The following is an 18,804-nucleotide window of genomic DNA, read 5'->3' on the forward strand; positions in this document are numbered from 1 at the left end:
TCACTTCAGCCCGACACGGCTCGCGTTTCGACTACCAAAAACCAGCACGACTCAGCTCGTTTCAGCCCTGCTTAGCCCCTAAAACTCGCACCGTTTTGGAGTGGGGCTGAAGCGAGCCAAAGCGAGCCGAGTGAGGTTGGGGGCGTGAGCAGACACTCCCCTGTGCACTGATTGGTGAGGAGGAGTGTCCTCACATGCCCACACACGCCCCGCGAGCACGCTGGGATCTGTAAACACCGTAAACCCGGAAGAAGGAGAATTACGAATTACGAGAATTATGAAGCCTTATGCGCCTCGCCTCATCTATACGCTCTTGCCAGTATCTGTCCGCGTTGTCGGTGACAACAAGCCAGAGCACCAAGACCAGCAACACTAACGACTCCATGTCCTCCATGTTTATTGTTTACTATTCGGGTCGTGAGACTACCGCTTAAAAGATCACTGATGTCACTGTTTGCGCTGCTTAACGACATCACCTGACGTCCACCCACTTGCGCTAACTCCACCCAATGTGTCCACCCACTTCCAGCCAGCACGCTTCAGCGCGGTTGTAGTCGAAATGCAACTCCAACAGCCCCGCTCAGCTCGACTCAGCACGGCACGGCTCAGCCCGACTCAGCTGCGTTTGTAGTGGAAAAGCGGCAATAGTGCGCTTGTCAGTCGTCAGCAACTTTGTTGCCTCGTTCATTAACCGCAGGTTACCGTATCACTGATTTTACCTGAGCCGTTAAAGTACGTTCTCAACAATTCTAACATGTTGTGAGAATGTTTATGCAGGTGCTCATGGGAGTTGTCGGCGCGTAATATTACATTGCAATGCGTTTATTATATCAGATGCCTTCAGAGAAAACTACAATTAAAATATATTGTCATATAAACCACCCGCCAAAGTGGCTAGTGGGACTAAAGTTATTACCCGCCAAAGCCGAATTTTACCCGCATTTGGCGGGTGGGCGGGTGCTAATGTAAAGCCCTGGTGTGTGTGTGCATATATATATATATATATATATATATATATATATATATATATATATATATATATATATTTATTTCAGGAATAAATCTGTATATATATAGTTGCTATATATATATATATATATATATATATATATATATATATATATATATGGGCAGCACGGTGGTGTAGTGGTTAGCACTGTCGCCTCACAGCAAGAAGGTCCGGGTTAGAGCCCCGTGGCCGACGAGGGCCTTTCTGTGTGGAGTTTGCATGTTCTCCCCGTGTCCGCATGGGTTTCCTCCGGGTGCTCCGGTTTCCCCCACAGTCCAAAGACATGCAGGTTAGGTTAACTGGTGACTCTAAATTGACCGTAGGTGTGAATGTGAGTGTGAATGGTTGTCTGTGTCTATGTGTCAGCCCTGTGATGACCTGGCGACTTGTCCAGGGTGTACCCCGCCTTTTGCCCATAGTCAGCTGGGATAGGCTCCAGCTTGCCTGCGACCCTGTAGAACAGGATAAAGCGGCTACAGATAATGAGATGAGATAATGAGATATATATAAACCCGATTCAAAAAAAGTTGGGACAAAGTACAAATTGTAAATAAAAACAGAATGCAATGATGTGGAAGTTTCAAAATTCCATATTTTATTCAGAATAGAACATTGATGACACATCAAATGTTTAAACTGAGAAAATGTATCATTTAAAGAGAAAAATTAGGTGATTTTAAATTTCATGACAACAACATATCTCAAAGTTGGGACAAGGCCATGTTTACCACTGTGAGACATCCCCTTTTCTCTTTACAACAGTCTGTAAACGTCTGGGGACTGAGGAGACAAGTTGCTCAAGTTTAGGGATAGGAATGTTAACCCATTCTTGTCTCATGTAGGATTCTAGTTGCTCAACTGTCTTCTGTCTTTTTTGTCGTGTCTTCTGTTTTATGATGCGCCAAATGTTTTATATGGGTGAAAGATCTGGACTGCAGGCTGGCCAGTTCAGTACTCAGACCCTTCTTCTACACAGCCATGATGCTGTAATTGATGCAGTATCTGGTTTGGCATTGTCATGTTGGAAAATGCAAGGTCTTCCCTGAAAGAGACGTTGTCTGGATGGGAGCATATGCTGCTCTCAAAAGGCAAGTCAAAGAGTCCCATATATACACGTTTGGGTACGTACGTCGGGTGAAGTGCCTGTTAGAGAACACACTCTGTCTAGGCCGTCGGCATGGTGAGGTAGGGTGGCCAGTTCCTTTCCTCGCCGCCTTTAACTTCCCCAGTGTTTTTCCACCAGGTCCCCATTCACTGCTGGGTGGACAGGGGGCAAGCCCCAGATCCCCATCGAGCCGAGGCTTGAACCGGGGACTGTTCGCTTAGCGGTCAAGCTCTCTAACCACTTGGCCACCTGCGCTCCATATGTTGCTCTAGAACTTGGATATACCTTTCAGCATTGATGGTGTCTTTTCAGATGTGTAAGCTGCCTATGCCACATGCACTAATGCAACCCCATACCATCAGAGATGCAGGCTTCTGAACTGAGCACTGATAACAACTTGGGTCGTCCTTCTCCTCTTTAGTCCGAATGACACGGCGTCCCTGATTTCCATAAAGAACTTCAAATTTTGATTCGTCTGACCACAGAATAGTTTTCCACTTTGCCACAGTCCATTTTAAATGAGCCTTGACCCAGAGAAGACGTCTGCGCTTCTGGATCACGTTTAGCTACGGCTTCTTCTTTGAACTATAGAGTTTTAGCTGGCAACGGCGGATGGCACGGTGAATTGTGTTCACAGATAATGTTCTCTGGAAATATTCCTGAGCCCATTTTGTGATTTCCAATACAGAAGCATGCCTGTATGTGATGCAGTGCCATCTAAGGGCCCGAAGATCACGGGCACCCAGTATGGTTTTCCGGCCTTGACCCTTACGCACAGAGATTCTTCCAGATTCTTTGAATCTTTTGATGATATTATGCACTGTAGATGATATGTTCCAACTCTTTGCAATTTTACACTGTCGAACTCCTTTCTGATATTGCTCCACTATTTGTCGGCGCAGAATTAGGGCGATTGGTGATCCTCTTCCCATCTTTACTTCTGAGAGCCGCTGCCACTCCAAGATGCTCTTTTTATACCCAGTCATGTTAATGACCTATTGCCAATTGACCTAATGAGTTGCAATTTGGTCCTTCAGCTGTTCCTTTTTTGTACCTTTAACTTTTCCAGCCTCTTATTGCCCCTGTCCCAACTTTTTTGAGATGTGTTGCTGTCATGAAATTTCAAATGAACCAATATTTGGCATGAAATTTCAAAATGTCTCACTTTCGACATTTGATATGTTGTCTATGTTCTACTGTGAATACAATATCAGTTTTTGAGATTTGTAAATTATTGCATTCCGTTTTTATTTACAATTGTACTTTGTCCCAACTTTTTTGGAATCGGGGTTAGGTCCATATATATTTGGACACTGACACAAATTTTGTTTTTTTTACCTGTTTAGGCCATACTTTTTTTATTAATTGTTTTACGGATTATTTTTTTGAATTTTCAATGTTGGGGGTCGAAATAAAAAAAAAAAAAAAACCTGTTTTAAAATTAATTTTTTTAAACTGGAAAATGATATGTGTTGGGTTTCATAGCGTAAAGAATGCAATATTACCTTTTATTAGGGACGGACTTGTAATTCCTTGCCATTCCCATCATTACTGTAAAGATTGACTGACTTTTCTTCTCGTCTTCCCGCACATCTGAGTTCTTGCCTTTCGCTTTTGTTGTGACACGAACCGACCGCACGTTGAAGTCGGTCCATGCAACACCAATTGGCAGGTTGGGTGGTAAATCGGTCCCGACTTTGTCTTCTTTACCAAAGCCCGTGATGACAGCAATGTGCTCTTCGTTATCAATATGGGACGCGATAATGTCTCCGACACACAAATCTGGCGATTCGATCCTCACTATTTTACTCTGGTTGCCGATTTGTAATCGGAGCCAGATGTCAGTTGTTCCCGCCATAGACGTCTTGTCAAGCACGTGTTATTCGAATCATAATACGGAAGTACTGAACTGATCATGCGCAAGCAATGTTTCCTGTTTACATGAAAATGAACACCAAAAGCGGCAGATTCACACGTTACAACAATTACATTTATCCGATTCCTGAGTGTTTTAAAAATCATAGCAAAGAAATAATCAAGCGGCGGTAAAAATATAAGTGATAATTATACACGTTTTGGAATTTAAAATTTTTAGTCTTGCAAAATTAGATTGCCAGAATAAAAATACCCCGAAATTCTGATTTTATTTTTATTTCATTTTTCAAAAAAAAATGTCGGCGGATCCGTAAAACAATTGATTAAAAAAGTATGGCCTTACTGAAACATATTCAAGTTATAGTTATATAATGGACATGGACATAAAGTCCAGACTTTCAGCTTTCATTTGAGGGTATCCACATTAAAATTGGATGAAGGGTTTAGGAGTTTCAGCTCCTTAACATGTGCCACCCTGTTTTTAAAGGGACCAAAAGTAATTGGACAATTGACTCAAAGGCTATTTCATGGGCAGGTGTGGGCAATTCCTTTGTTATGTCATTCTCAATTAAGCAGGTAAAAGGCCTGGAGTTAATTTGAGGTGTGGTGCTTGCATTTGGAAGATTTTGCTGTGAAGAAAACATGCGGTCAAAGGAGCTCTCCATACAGGTGAAACAAGCCATCTTTAAGCTGCGAAAACAGAAAAAACCCATCCAAGAAATTGCTACAATATTAGGAGTGGCAAAATCTACAGTTTGGTACATCCTGAGAAAGAAGGCGCTGGCGAACTCATCAATGCAAAAAGACCTGGATGCTCACAGAAGACAACAGTAGTGGATGATCGCAGAATAATTTCCATGGTGAAGAGAAACCCCTTCACAACAGCCAACCAAGTGAACAACACTCTCCAGGAGGTAGGCGTATCAATATCCAAATCTACCAAAAAGAGAAGACTGCATGAAAGTAAATACAGAGGGTTCACTGCACAGTGCAAGCCACTCATAAGCCTCAAGAATAAAAAGGCTAGATTGGACTTTGCTAAAAAACATCTAAAAAAGCCAGCACGGTTCTGCAAGAACATTCTTTGGACAGATGAAATCAAGATCAAGCTCTACCAGAATGATGGAAAGAAAAAAAAGTATGGCGAAGGCGTGGTACAGCTCATGATCCAAAGCATACCACATCATCTGTAAAACACGGTGGAGGCAGTGTGATGGCTTGGGCATGCATGGCTGCCAGTGGCACTGGGTCACTAGTGTTTATTGATGATGTGACACAGGACAGAAGCAGCCGGATGAATTCTGAGGTATTCAGAGACATGCTGTGTGCTCAAATCCAGCCAAACTGATTGGTCAGTGTTTCATAATACAGATGGACAATGACCCCAAACATAAAGCCAAAGCAACTCAGGAGTTTATTAAAGCAAAGAAGTGGAATATTCTTGAATGGCCAAGTCAGTCACCTGATCTCAACCCAATTGAGCATGCATTTCACTTGTTAAAGACTAATGACGCTTTTCCACTACAAACGCGGCTGAGCCGTGCCGGGCTGAGTCGAGCTGAGCGGGGCTGTTGGAGTTGCATTTCGACTACAACCGCGCTGAACCTTGCTGGCTGGAAGTGGGTGGACACATTGGGTGGAGTTAGCGAAAGTGGGTGGACGTCAGGTGATGTCGTTAAGCAGCGCAAACAGTGACATCAGTGAGCTTTTAAGCGGTAGTCTCACAACCCGAATAGTAAACAATAAACATGGAGGACATGGAGTTGTTAGTGTTGCTGGTCTTGGTGCTGTGGCTTGTTGTCACCGACAACGCCAACAGATACTGGCAAGAGCGTATAGATGAGGCGAGGCGCATAAGGCTTCAGAAATTCTCGTAATTCGTAATTATTCTTCTTCCGGGTTTGCGGTGTTTACAGATCCCAGCGTGCTCGCGGGGCATGTGTGGGCATGTGAGGACACTCCTCCTCACCAATCAGTGCACAGGGGAGTGTCTGCTCACGCCCCCAGCCTCACTCGGCTCGGTTTGGCTCGCTTCAGCCCCACTCCAAAACCGTGCGAGTTTTAGGGGCTAAGCAGGGCTGAAGCGAGCCGAGTCGTGCTGTTTTTTGGTAGTCGAAACGCGAGCCGTGTCGGGCTGAAGTGAGCTGAAGCGAGCTGAAAAAGGGTAGTGGAAAAGGGCCATAAACTTCAGACAGAAAGGCCCACAAACAAACAGCAACTGAAAACCGCTGCAGTAAAGGCCTGGCAGAGCATTAAAAAGGAGGAAATGCAGCGTCTGGTGATGTCCATGAGTTCAAGACTTCAGGTAGTCATTGCCAACAAAGGGTTTTCAACCAAGTATTAGAAATGAACATTTTATTTACAATTATTTAATTTGTCCAATTACTTTTGAGCACATGAAATGAAGGGATTGTGTTTAAAAATGCTTTAGTTCCTCACATTTTTATGCAATCATTTTGTTCAACCCACTGAATTAAAGTTGAAAGTCTGAACTTCAACTGCATCTGAATTGTTTTGTTCAAAATTCATTGTGGTAATGTACAGAACTAAAATTAGAAAAATGTTGCCTCTGTCCAAATATTTATGGACCTAACTGTACATATGGAAGTAGGTAGACAGCAGGGGTGCTATGCTGCATGAGCAGCAGTTCAAATAGATGCTGTCTTTCTGTGCCTCAGAGGAGTCTTTATTATTCTGCCCACTTTGTGCTATGCACCAGTTCCACTGGAAGCAAACCAGCCACAGAGAATTTTAACTTCCAGCGGAAAAAAAAGCAGCACAGCCGTGTTCAGAACAATCAAACGGGTCCAGGCATGTAATATTACACTTTTTTAAAATGACATTTTAATTATGAGTAAAAGTGCGTGAGGGTTGGGATAGGCGTCCTCCACCCTGAAACTGCACTCCAGTCCAGGTGGTGGCGGTAACGCGTCCAGTAGCTGCTTCTCCAACCGCAAGAAAACACTGGAGAAGAAAAAGCCACTTTCGTCCCTCGATTTATAAAAATAAAAACACGTTATTGTGTCTGGCTCTGAGGATTTAAAACCTTGTTCTGCTTTAAAACCCTGAGGTAAGTTAAACTGAAGGTGTGTGGTCGAATCCCAAATATATCTCCACTTTACTGTTTTAGGAACTCCGTTCAGTATGAAATAATGCCATAAGCACCCTAGATAGTGCACTATTTATCCAAGGAGAGATTTGTAGTTTGGCTAACCTGTTTAGTTGTATGTTTAAAGTCTTTAAATAATCTTCACTTCAAGTTAATTTCCATTACGGGTTGTTGTTTTTTTCTGTTTCTCTAAATTGCGACTTCCTCGCAATTCCAACTTTATTTCTCCGAGTTCCAACTTAGAGTAGAGTGGGGGAAAAAGCCCCCCTTAAAGGAACAGTCCACCGTACTTCCATAATGAAATATGCTCTTATCTGAATTGAGACGAGCTGCTCCGTACCTCTCCTAGGTTTGCGCGACCTCCCAGTCAGTCAGACGCGCTGTCACTCCTGTTAGCAATGTAGCTAGGCTCAGTATGGCCAATGGTATTTTTTGGGGCTGTAGTTAGATGCGACCAAACTCTTCCGCGTTTTTCCTGTTTACATAGGTTTATATGACCAGTGACATGAAACAAGTTCAGTTACACAAATTGAAACGTACCGTAAAATACCAAATAATAGCCGAGTTCCAATTAACCGCCGAGTTCCCTTTAACGGCCGGGTGTACGCGTGTGTTGTGACAAATAAAGGCCGGTTCCGAATACTCGCCGGGGTCTAAAAAAAAAAAAAAGCGTCCGAACGTTCTATCTAGAATCTTGAGGCCCAGCACTTTTCTGGTTTTCTGGTGTTTAAACGATTTTGCATTGCATAGTTTTCTACCGAAACAATATGAATGAATGAATGAATGAATGAATGAATGAAATTATTTCTGTAATACTGTTTACAACATTTTGTTCCGTGATAATAAACATGCCATTTCAATGTTATAATCTTGGTCTACCGTAATATTTCTTGAGGAATGCAACTCCGTAACTTTTGACAGATGTCTTAGCCACCCCTTTGGGTATACCCAACGAAAGCCAGCGTGTGTGGTGACATTGAGGACTGCGGGTTTCCAGGGTTGGACTGCTGCTTCTGTTAAACGACCTAAATTGCCGAATGCATGCGTCAAAGCACACACTGAGTTTTATTAAAGACCTTATACCATTTCACTTGCCCTTACCCATTCGGATCTGGAAGACGCTTTACAAAAAAGGTGAGAGCGTTCTAACATGCATTTCAGTCTGCTCGCGGCCAATCTAATCCAAGGGGCCTTTTCAACAAGTAATCTGTCGTGCAAGTTGGGCAGAAGCACGCGTCAGGCAGGCAACATGTAGGCCTACAAGTCAGTAACCTATTCAACTAACTTTCATCCGAACTTTAAGTTTTCTACGGGGTCGAGCCACCGTACCAACTCAATCGGGGAATAGGCTCATATCGGCCAAATAGGGAGACGTCTTGGAGAGAAACGTGATGCAAGATGACAGTATGTAGCCACTGCAGGTCACTTATTTTTCAGCATAAGAAAAAATCCTTTGGTTTGACACTTCGCACCCTAATTATGTTGCTTCAACGTCGCGCCTTCCATGCAATTTCAGATTGACAGACATCGCGAAGCGCAAAGGGTGGAGGCTGCATGGGTGAGGGTGATAGCAAGTGACCATAACTTTGCAGAGTAATTAAATCACAGTGCTGCGCACAGACAATGGTGTGGTTTCTTGATTATTTTGTAAAGCATGCGCTTAACTAGTCATTAACAGGAAAAGGTGTGTGATTTATCCTTTATCCACCCCGACTGTGCCATGCGAAGATGCATTCTGCGTCTTCAAAATTCCCCGAAGTCGGCACCGTGCTATCTGTAATCTAACTCTAAAGAAACTGTAAGTTATACTGGTTAAAAGTAGGCCTATCTGAGAATGATTTTTTTTTTCCCCGTTTTGAGGGAGATTTTGGGGAAGGTATTTGTGAAGAAGGAATTAATCGCCTGTTCCAAATAGCCGCCTAGTCTCTAATACGCGCCGGGTCTCTTACGTGATTGAGACAAATAATCGCCCGGGCTATTATTTGGTATTTTACGGTATTTTCTATGCTATGGAAAGTCCGCACTATAATGACAGGCGTACTAACACCTTCTGGGCGCTTCGGCAGCGCATTGATGCGGAGCTCAGATATCAATGCGCTGCCGAAGCACTCAGAAGGTGTTAGTACGCCTGTCATTATAGTGTGGACTTTCCATAGCATAGAAAATACGTTTCAATTTGTGTAACTGAACTTGTTTCATGTCACTGGTCATATAAACCTAGTCTGTGCCCGGTGACGTAGTTAGAGCGACGAAGAGGCGAAGAAAGACTGTAACGCCAGACGCTGTTCTTTTTTTAAAACAAACTTTCGCTCTAAACTATTCAGAACAGTGTCTAAAGCTTGATCGAAAGTTTGGTTCGTATCGCTCGCCGCCATGTTAAATGTGATCCGTAAACAGTCCCAAATAAACTAAAAGCTTCCGTTTGTCGAGTAGTACGCATCACTGTCTTTCCACCCCTCCCCACTCTCTGATTGGCTCCCTAACTCAGGCGAGCCTTTAGACCATCGTTTCCATGCTGTCTTTTCAGATCGGAACGATTGTGCAAAGCAGCATGGGATTTCCCAGGCTAATATAAACCTGTGTAAACAGGAAAAACGCGGAAGAGTTTGGTCGCATCTAACTACAGCCCCAAAAAATACCATTGGCCATACTGAGCCTAGCTACATTGCTAACAGGAGTGACTGCGCGTCTGACTGCGTCTGACTGACTGGGAGGTCGCGCAAAGCTAGGAGAGGTACGGAGCAGCTCGTCTCAATTCAGATAAGAGCATATTTCATTATGGAAGTACGGTGGACTGTTCCTTTAAGGAAAATTCAGTTTTTCTCCAAGTTGAAATGAACCATGTGTTTAGTTTTAATCATAGTTTTTGACAACAGTGACATGAACAATAATGCCACCTAAAGTTTGCCTAAAGTTAATACTTACTTACTTATTTATTTATTTATTTTTAACAAAAACATTGTGCCAAGGGGGCCTTTTACCCCCCCCCCCCCCCCCCCCCCCCCCAGTGGGGTAAAAGGCCCCTGAGGTGGGGCAATAGGCCCCCTCACTCAAAAAAAGCTGTTTGGATAGCAAAAGTGTTTACTTAAGCCTATAATGTGAAAGAAACAAGCAAATATCCCTGAATTAATGAATAGATGCATTATTTTATTATATTTCGCATTTTAATTTCAAATTTTTTTTTTTAATTTCATTCATTCATTCATTCATTCATTATCTGTAGCCGCTTTATCCTTCTACAGGGTCGCAGGCAAGCTGGAGCCTATCCCAGCTGACTACGGGCGAAAGGCGGGGTACACCCTGGACAAGTCGCCAGGTCATCACAGGGCTGACACATAGACACAGACAACCATTCACACTCACATTCACACCTACGGTCAATTTAGAGTCACCAGTTAACCTAACCTGCATGTCTTTGGACTGTGGGGGAAACCGGAGCACCCGGAGGAAACCCACGCGGACACGGGGAGAACATGCAAACTCCACACAGAAAGGCCCTCGCCGGCCCCGGGGCTCGAACCCGGACCTTCTTGCTGTGAGGCGACAGCGCTAACCACTACACCACCGTGCCGCCTTTTTAATTTCAATCATTTTTAATATTAAGTTCAAATTACTTGCTTTACTCAACCAGGTAAGCGAGATGTTATTAAAAACTATGTATCTGCTATTCAGAAATGTATGAAATACAGTAATTATGATAAAGGAAATGATGCCCCCTGGGGGCCATTTACCCCGCCATTAAGGGGGCGTTTTACCCCACAGATTACACTTTTACAAAAAAGGGTCTTACTTTCAAAATGTGATTCAACTTTTTATGCCTAATGTATTTTTTTTTAACGTACTGACTTGTCTACTCATACCACATACACAGCTGTGATATCTGACGAAATAGCAGCTATCTAAATACGGTTTTACTGATATCTGAAAATTATATCACTTACCATGAAATTTGATTTCTCTCCGCTGCGTTGCTGATATGCGATCCACAGTGGATATTTGTATATCCCCGTTGTCAAGCCAGTCCATAGCAGCAATAGAAATGTAACTTTGCGCCATCTGGTGGTTATTTGGGGTAAAACAGGCCGGGGGCGTATTACCCCACTCTACTCTATTTCTCAAAATTCCGACTTGATTTCTCACAGACTTTTTTCCCTTGGGGTTTTTATTTATTTATTAAAATGCTATTATTATTATTGTTATTAACCCCGCCGACAGTAGTCGGAGGGGTTATTATTTTCACCTGCGTCAGTCTGTGTGTGTGTGTATCTGTCTGTCTGTCTGTCTGTGTGTCTGCAAGATATCTCAAGAACCAATGGATCGATTTGGACCAAATTTTGTACATGTGTTGCCAATCACCCAGGAAGGAAACCATTAAATTTTGGAGGTCAAAGGTCAAGGTCATGGCAGAACTTCGAAATTTTCGCCCAATGTATTTTAATAGGGAAAAGGCGGGGTTTGCACTCGTTAGAGTGTCCCTGTCTAGTTATTATTATTATTATTATTATTATTATTATTGTTAAGCTAATCAGGCAGCCTCACCCCCTCTGCAGTGTGTTGAGCAGAAAGCTTTACACACTGAAAATGAAAATGGATGAAATCATAGGGGACTGTTTTAGGCATGGTTTCCCGAACCGGGAGGTGTTGTTGTTGGAAGAATCGTATGGTGTTGAGCTCGAAGCCTCTGATCCCTGGAGAGAGAGAACTGTGTCTAACACTTAGCTCTGGCAGCAATGAAACCTCTTACTTTAACTCAGGGCTAAAGGCCCAACTCACACAGCTCTGCATCCTGTTTTCGCTTTGGTTTTATACGCAGAGCCTTTCTTTTAAATACATTTCTGAGAGGATAGTATCTCCATCCTTGACTCTTGTATGCTGCATAAATGGGCATTTTAAAAAAATATATTTTTGAGAGTTAAAATCGACCGCAAAGTTGGCATTCGAGCTGAGCGAGCCAGCCCTGAGTGCGTGATGTCACAGCAATAACCAGTTTTAAAGTGCACATCTTGGGTAAATTCAGGAGCAAGATCAATGCAATTCTCCTATTTTATATTAATCTTTTGTCAAATATCTGTCACATTTTGCATTTTGTGCAATTTTCTTTTACCTTGCATGATACCAGAAAAATTCAGTTGAAATCAAGCCATTTGAGGCGAATTGGTCCGCCTCTGAAAAAACTTGGCATTTGGATTTCCCACCGACCATTGATTTTCGTGACGTCGCGTGCGGGACGCCTCCCTCTGAATCCTACGTCAGCGCTGGTTTGTTTGAGAAACGACCTGGTGGTTTTCTGCAAATTTCTTCAACGTTATCAAGTAATTATTAAAATGGTTAACAGATGTATCGTAGGAGGGTGTATAGTAACACCAATCATGATGGGATTAGTACTCGTCGTTTTCCAAAAGACCGGACAGTGAGAGAGAAATGGGAGCACTTCACGCGAGGCACGCGGAAAAAGCCGAGGACCAAAGCAGAGCCGAGAAAAAGACCAAGAAAATTGGCAATTCACAAGTCGACTGTTGCCAGGGTAAGAAATAAGAGAGCCTATACTCTAAATTAGGTGTTCCTGTGCTTGTGCGGTGCACGGATAATGTTATTTATTGACGCACATGAAAGCGCTGGACGATAATACACTTGGATTGGATAGAACTTTATTGATCCCTTTGTGAGGGTTCCCTCAGGGAAATTAAAAAGATACAGTCCACAGCCTGGTAAAAAGCAGCCAAAGTAGAGTCCAAAGTAGCATGGTTCAAGTCTCCAGAAATGATGATAAATGCCTGAGGGTGCTGTGTCTGCAGCCTTGCTGTGACAGAGTGAATCCCCTCACATGCTGCGTCTGCCCTCGGAGGGATGTAAACACAGATGGTGATGCTAGCGGCTCCAAGTCCGGGCAACATAAAACTGTCTTTACGGAGAAATGTCCTGGGTTACACCAGTGGTTGTTCACGTAAATGATGAGCCCCCACCTTTGCCTTTCCCACATGCTTTAATGTCTCTGTCGGCTCTCACAGCAGTGAATCCCTGCAGGTCCACGTTAGCATCCAGTACAAGGTGTGTTAGCCGTGTCTCCGTAAAAATCAATAAGCTGGTTGTTCAGTGCGGATAGCTCGTGGACCTTATTCGGCAGCGAGTTCACATTCCCCATGATAATGGAGGGAACGGATGGTTTGTAGCGCTACCGGTTGTCCGCTAGCCTAGCCTTTAGCTTAGCCCCAGCTTTGCAGCCCCTGGGTTTCCTCCTCAGCTCTTCCAGGAGGGGGTGTCGTATCCCGGCTCGTCCCATTGTTTTCAGGGCCAGCATCTCCTCTATCGAATAAGCGAGAAAACTGGCTCCTGGTTGCGTGTTAAAGTTAAAAATATCCATGGGATATGAAGAAAAAAACACTGTAAGAAGAGCAGAAAAGTAAAAATGTGGAAAAAAGAGGTTTAAAGAGCTAAAAATTACAGAGCTACTGGAGAGGCAGCCGTCTCGCACAGCACCCAAGGTCACATTTTCTTTACATTTTACTTCACATGTATCAAGGGATATGCGTGTCAGGGCTTGAGATCTTGGGACCTGTCAAACACATTAAATGTATATACAACCCTGCTTAGCCAATTCCATGTGTGTAGCTTATGAAGTCTTTTTCCTATAGTAGCCAGTACTCTTCTAAATGAAGAAATGTATAAATACATAATAGTAAATAGAAAAAATATGATTTATCTAACAACAGATAGATGAGCATTGATGCATGAATCCATGGGTTTAGAAGCTCAGGCGACAATTCCATATTTCAGTGCAAAATCGCGAGCTGCTAAACTTGGTCTACACAGACTGTGCACTGAACCCATGCAAGTTCTCTCAGCCTGCTGGCGGATCCGCACGTGACGTCACGAATCTGGCTCCAGACTCCCTTGGGATTTTTCCAGACGCGTTTTATTTTATTTTTTTCTGCTGTAGACAGATGGGCTTGTGCAAAATTACCCTTCTGGATGAGTGTGTAAAGGGACATACTTTCATATAAAAAAAGCAAAAAAAAACCCCCCAAAAAACCACGAAATTGGCCCAGGACTTTAAGGTCGAGGTCTTTGACAGCTATAGACCAAAGCCAGACTCTGCAGGCGAGAGTGGTTGCAATGGCCTCTTTGCTCGGATTTATTGGAGATTCTTCAGATCCTCAGATAGTAATGCAATAGTCCTGAAATTGGAGTGTGTGTACATGCTACTGCGATACACGTAGAACTGTATCAATTCGAACCATCTGAAAGTGAATCCGATAGGAACACGTTGGCCACGGAGACCCTCACCTTACGAAATAAAGCCAGAGAACAAAGCCGTCTAGAGAACTGGATGGAACTGAACTGACAGTCTTATGTGACTCTCATTAAAACAGGATAGGTGTTATAACTTATGCAATGTACATGCATGCATTTTCACTGAAAACGTAAAAGGCTAATTAATCAGATGGACTGAGACAATCACATTCTGAAGCAAATTAAATAATCTTATACCGGTAACTTACACAATACAAGTTACATGGATTAATCTAAATGCAGGTAAACATGTTATGAGGGTGAAATGAGAGTCGGCGCTTACCCGTCTGTGCTCTCGCTTGTTGAAGGCCGATCGTTTCAAAACAATGACTTTCAGTTCTTTGTTCATTCGCTTCTTCCACACAAGGGTAAGAGTGCTGCTGAGGCAAGTATATCCGGTGGAGAAATCTGACGACTGGTCCACTCATTCTCCATTTTCTCCATGCTGAGTACTCTGCCATTACTGCTCGGCTCACACTCCGTGAGAACTGGTGCAACTGAACTTAATTTGTTTTTCTTGTAGTTTTCTTTTCCTTTAATTATTGGTACTGCACCCTCTTTCAATACAAGCTTATAGCCAACGCTCCTCAACAGATCAGAGGTTTCGTACAAGTCATCAGTTAAATGTGCCCGTGAATTTCTCGCAAAATGCGTCCAAATCATTGCCTTTTGAACATTCTTGGGCCATGAATGCAACATGAATCCACCTTCTGTTGTGTTGCTGCACCTACCAGCAACACATCTATGTGGCCTGGTGATAAATGAGCTCAAAATGGAGGATTGAAGTTGCAGTCAGCTCTGTGTTTTAATCCGATAGCCTTCCTGCTGTGATGTCACGGATGTCAAGGTCATTCAGTCAGACCTATGATTTCCGTGATGCGGAAGACACGGACGGAATCACGAAATCTAGACATAAAAGCGGATTTTTCTGATAAACACGGAATAGTGTGGAATTCGTTCATTTTTCTTTGCCTGAAATAAACTTAATCGCCCTCTTTCTAATTTTAAGACACAAACACTGTTTCTGCCTGATTTTGTCACATCTTTCACTTTCGGTGAGTCCGGGGTTGCCTAGCGACCATATCTTGTTAACCACGTGAGTTTGTTTCCTCACTGATGCGACTGCGAGGGAAATATGTCTAAACGTACAGCCCCTGCTGCAAAACCAGCAGTTTCTAAAAAGTTACGAAATACGCAATTAACTGCCAAGCTTCGAGCAGAGCAATATCCAAACGAAAGGTACAACCCAGCGCTTTCCAGAGATTGCAGCCATTGCCAAATCATACATGTATTTCCCAGTTAGCTCTGTTGACTGTGAGAGGAGCTTTAGCAAATATAAAACACTTCTCACTGACGAGGGAATCTCTGACCGAATACAACACCAAATGCCTCACTGTCCTTTACTTCAATGGCGACGTGTCAAAAAGGTGGGAGATGCCTGGCTGCTCAAGAGATGTTTAGAATGGACAAATGAATTTTAGTTTGACAGGAGTTGATTAAGTTAAGCTGTATTAAGTTTATTAAGTTATGCTGTATAATTAAGTTGATTACAGCTTTGAGTTGTCATTACTGGGGTCTTAAATTATGCATATCTACTTTTGAATAAACAGTGGCTATAACAAATGTTTCTGTATATGTTAAAATAAAACTGTTAATTTGACATATGTGGTTGTTTGTCATTGACTTTTAGAGCTAGATATTGATTAAAATTGTAAAAACCCCGAAACAACAAAAAACAAATCTGAAACCCCCCCAAAAAAACGGAATTTGAGAAAAAATAAAACGGATTTCATAGGGCCCTACAGACCGCTACCTATATGAATCCTTTTAATCGTAAAAATGACTATTTTAGATTTATTGTTAATGCTTAAAGATCATAGCTGGGATGTGATTTTTCCGCAAATTCGCGGAATTCCGCTTTTTTCATCTCAAAACTTGAAAAAAATTTTTTTTCTGTCATTGAGATGAAACGAGCAGTGTTGCCAGATACTGCTGACGTTTTCTAGCCCAAAATATGTTCAAAACCTGCCGAAATGCACTTAAAACCGCCCAATTAGGCGGGAACCGCCCAATCTGTTACATAGCGATGGGCCAATCACGTACCTCGTTTCAAACGAGGTACGTGATTGGCCCATCGCTCTGTAACAACCAGTGAACGCGCTTGTTAGATAGCTGTACGTAAGCTCACTTCAAACAAAGAGTTGAAAGATGGCAGCCTCCGTGATCGAGCGTAAAGATACAAATCGAGTTAAAGAAATCGACAGAATAGTGAAAAACAAGTTCCGCTGGGAATGGTTGGAGAAAGAGGTTGCTACAGACGTTGGACATAAGACTGTGAGACATTTGTTCAGCGATTTCGTTCTTTGGGGAGAGGGCAGAGGTCTCTGGCTGTCAAGTTTGGGGCTGCTGGGACCTCCCCTGCCCAAGCTACGAGCGTGCAAAGTCAGGCTGGAGCCCGGGATAGAAACGAAACCTAAGCGGAGTGCCACGGCTCGCCTCGGGGCAAATTACGTCCCGAGGCGCGGGGCTAGCGCGCCCTGCCCGCGCTGGTTCTTTGGGGGGAGGGCAGAGGACTCTGGCTGTCAAGTTTGGGCATGCTGGGACCTCCCCTGCCCGAGCTACGAGCGTGCAAAGTCGGGCTGGAGCCCGGGATAGAAACGAAACCTAAGTGAGTGAACACAGTAGTTGTGAATATCCTTAAGTGAGTGAACACTGTGGAGTTATGATTATCCTTTGGTGAGTGAACACTATAGAGTTATGTATATGAAGTTGACATTGCTAGAGTAGAAGCTGCAGAAAAAAAGTGACTGATATGCTGGAACTGGACATGGATGCTAGCATCTTTTTTCTTTGAGAGTTCCTGAAGACTTGTGGATGAATTCTTATGTTGCATCATGTTTGTTTGAAAAGGCACATTTAGGTATGTTCAACTTCTACAGTAATTGAAAGTATAAATTTTGTTTTTCCTTATACAATTTTAATGCAGATGATTTAATTTAGAATGACATTTTTAGGTTTCATGTTTTGGCTTTTTGTCAGTTAATAATCATTGAATTTACTATAGGGGCTCAGAGTTGCATGTTGACCATTAAATTGGCTTGAATTTGTTAATCATGACACATTTTTTCTTGTGTGTTTGCTTGCCATTTTAGTACAATTTTTAAGTCAGAAAACCCCAGAACCCAGGAGCTTCGGGGGGCTTCGCCCCCCCTTGTCCCCCCACCAGGGCGCTGCCCTGGACCAGCTGGGGGCCTACAGCCCCCAGACCCCCGGCTAAAATTTTCAGATAATTTCACCAGCCCCAAATCACATCCCTGTCATAGGCAACGGTTTTCAATTTATGCACATTTGAAACTTTTATATGTAAAAAAAAAACCCTGTAATTTTCTTCTGGTCCCAAGAAGTATTGTTAATAAGTAATCATTAAAAAAAGTTAGTGCAGGTTGCAGCGAATTTCTGTTCGGTAATTTTCGTGACCACTCGGCGCGTGACGTCATTCAAGACAAACAAACCGCTTGAGTTGAGTCCACTTCCGTTTACGTGCATTGCCGTTTGGCTTGAGTGCAGACGTGCATTCGGGAATTTCCAAAGAAAAACCATGCCTTATTGTTGTGCAGTGAACTGTAACAACGGGACTGGTTCAGGAAGAAGTTTTTACTTTTTTCCGAGACAGGAGAAGAGGCTGAGCGAGAGGATTGGCTTTTTCCGAAAAAGAAGAGGCGGAGCGAGTCAAGTCAAGTTTTTGTATAGCACTTTTAACAATAAACATTGTCGCAAAGCAGCTTTACAGAATTTGAACAACTTAAAACATGAGCTAGTTTTATCCCTAATCTATCCCCAATGAGCAAGCCTGTGGCGACGGTGGCGAGGAAAAACTCCCTCAGATGACATGAGGAAGAAACCTCGAGAGGAACCAGACTCAAAAGGGAACGCATCCTCATTTGGGCAACAACAGACAACATGACTGACATTAACAGTTTTAACATGAAGTCAGTTTCGTTGATGTTATAAACTCTTCATTGATGGAAACTTGAGTGCAAAACTGTTCATGACAACTGCAGTCCCAAAGTTAGCAAGTCAACTGTAGTCCCAGCGGTCTCAAAAGTAGCCGGTCACTGGCGGCAAATCGCCGGCTGTGGCTTGTTATGCCGCCGGCTATAGATAGTTTTCACATGACGTCACAGAGTCAGGGATTCCCTGGTGGCGGCCATCTTGGAGGGCCAGCTTACCGTACGGGTCACTGAGCACACATTGTAGCGCGCGAGTTACATTCATTTATATATTATTTACATTTATAGTTACATTACTATTTAAAGCTAGCAATGGTGCACACTTGTATTCACGGCTGTCGTAATAGGTCAGATGATGAAGTCAAGCGGAGCTTTTATCAGGGTGTCCGCGGAGTCTAAAAAAGTC

The 18,804-nt window shown here is 43.1% G+C and overlaps 1 pseudogene; it reads left to right on the top strand.

The window, feature by feature from the left end:
* The first annotated feature begins 6,952 nt into the window (after positions 1 to 6,952).
* The window catches only part of LOC132874667 (zinc finger protein 431-like), a 64,044-nt pseudogene continuing 52,192 nt past the window's right edge, over positions 6,953 to 18,804 (top strand).

This window comes from Neoarius graeffei, chromosome 26, assembly GCF_027579695.1.
Source record: "Neoarius graeffei isolate fNeoGra1 chromosome 26, fNeoGra1.pri, whole genome shotgun sequence".
In the NCBI taxonomy this organism is placed as follows: domain Eukaryota; kingdom Metazoa; phylum Chordata; class Actinopteri; order Siluriformes; family Ariidae; genus Neoarius; species Neoarius graeffei.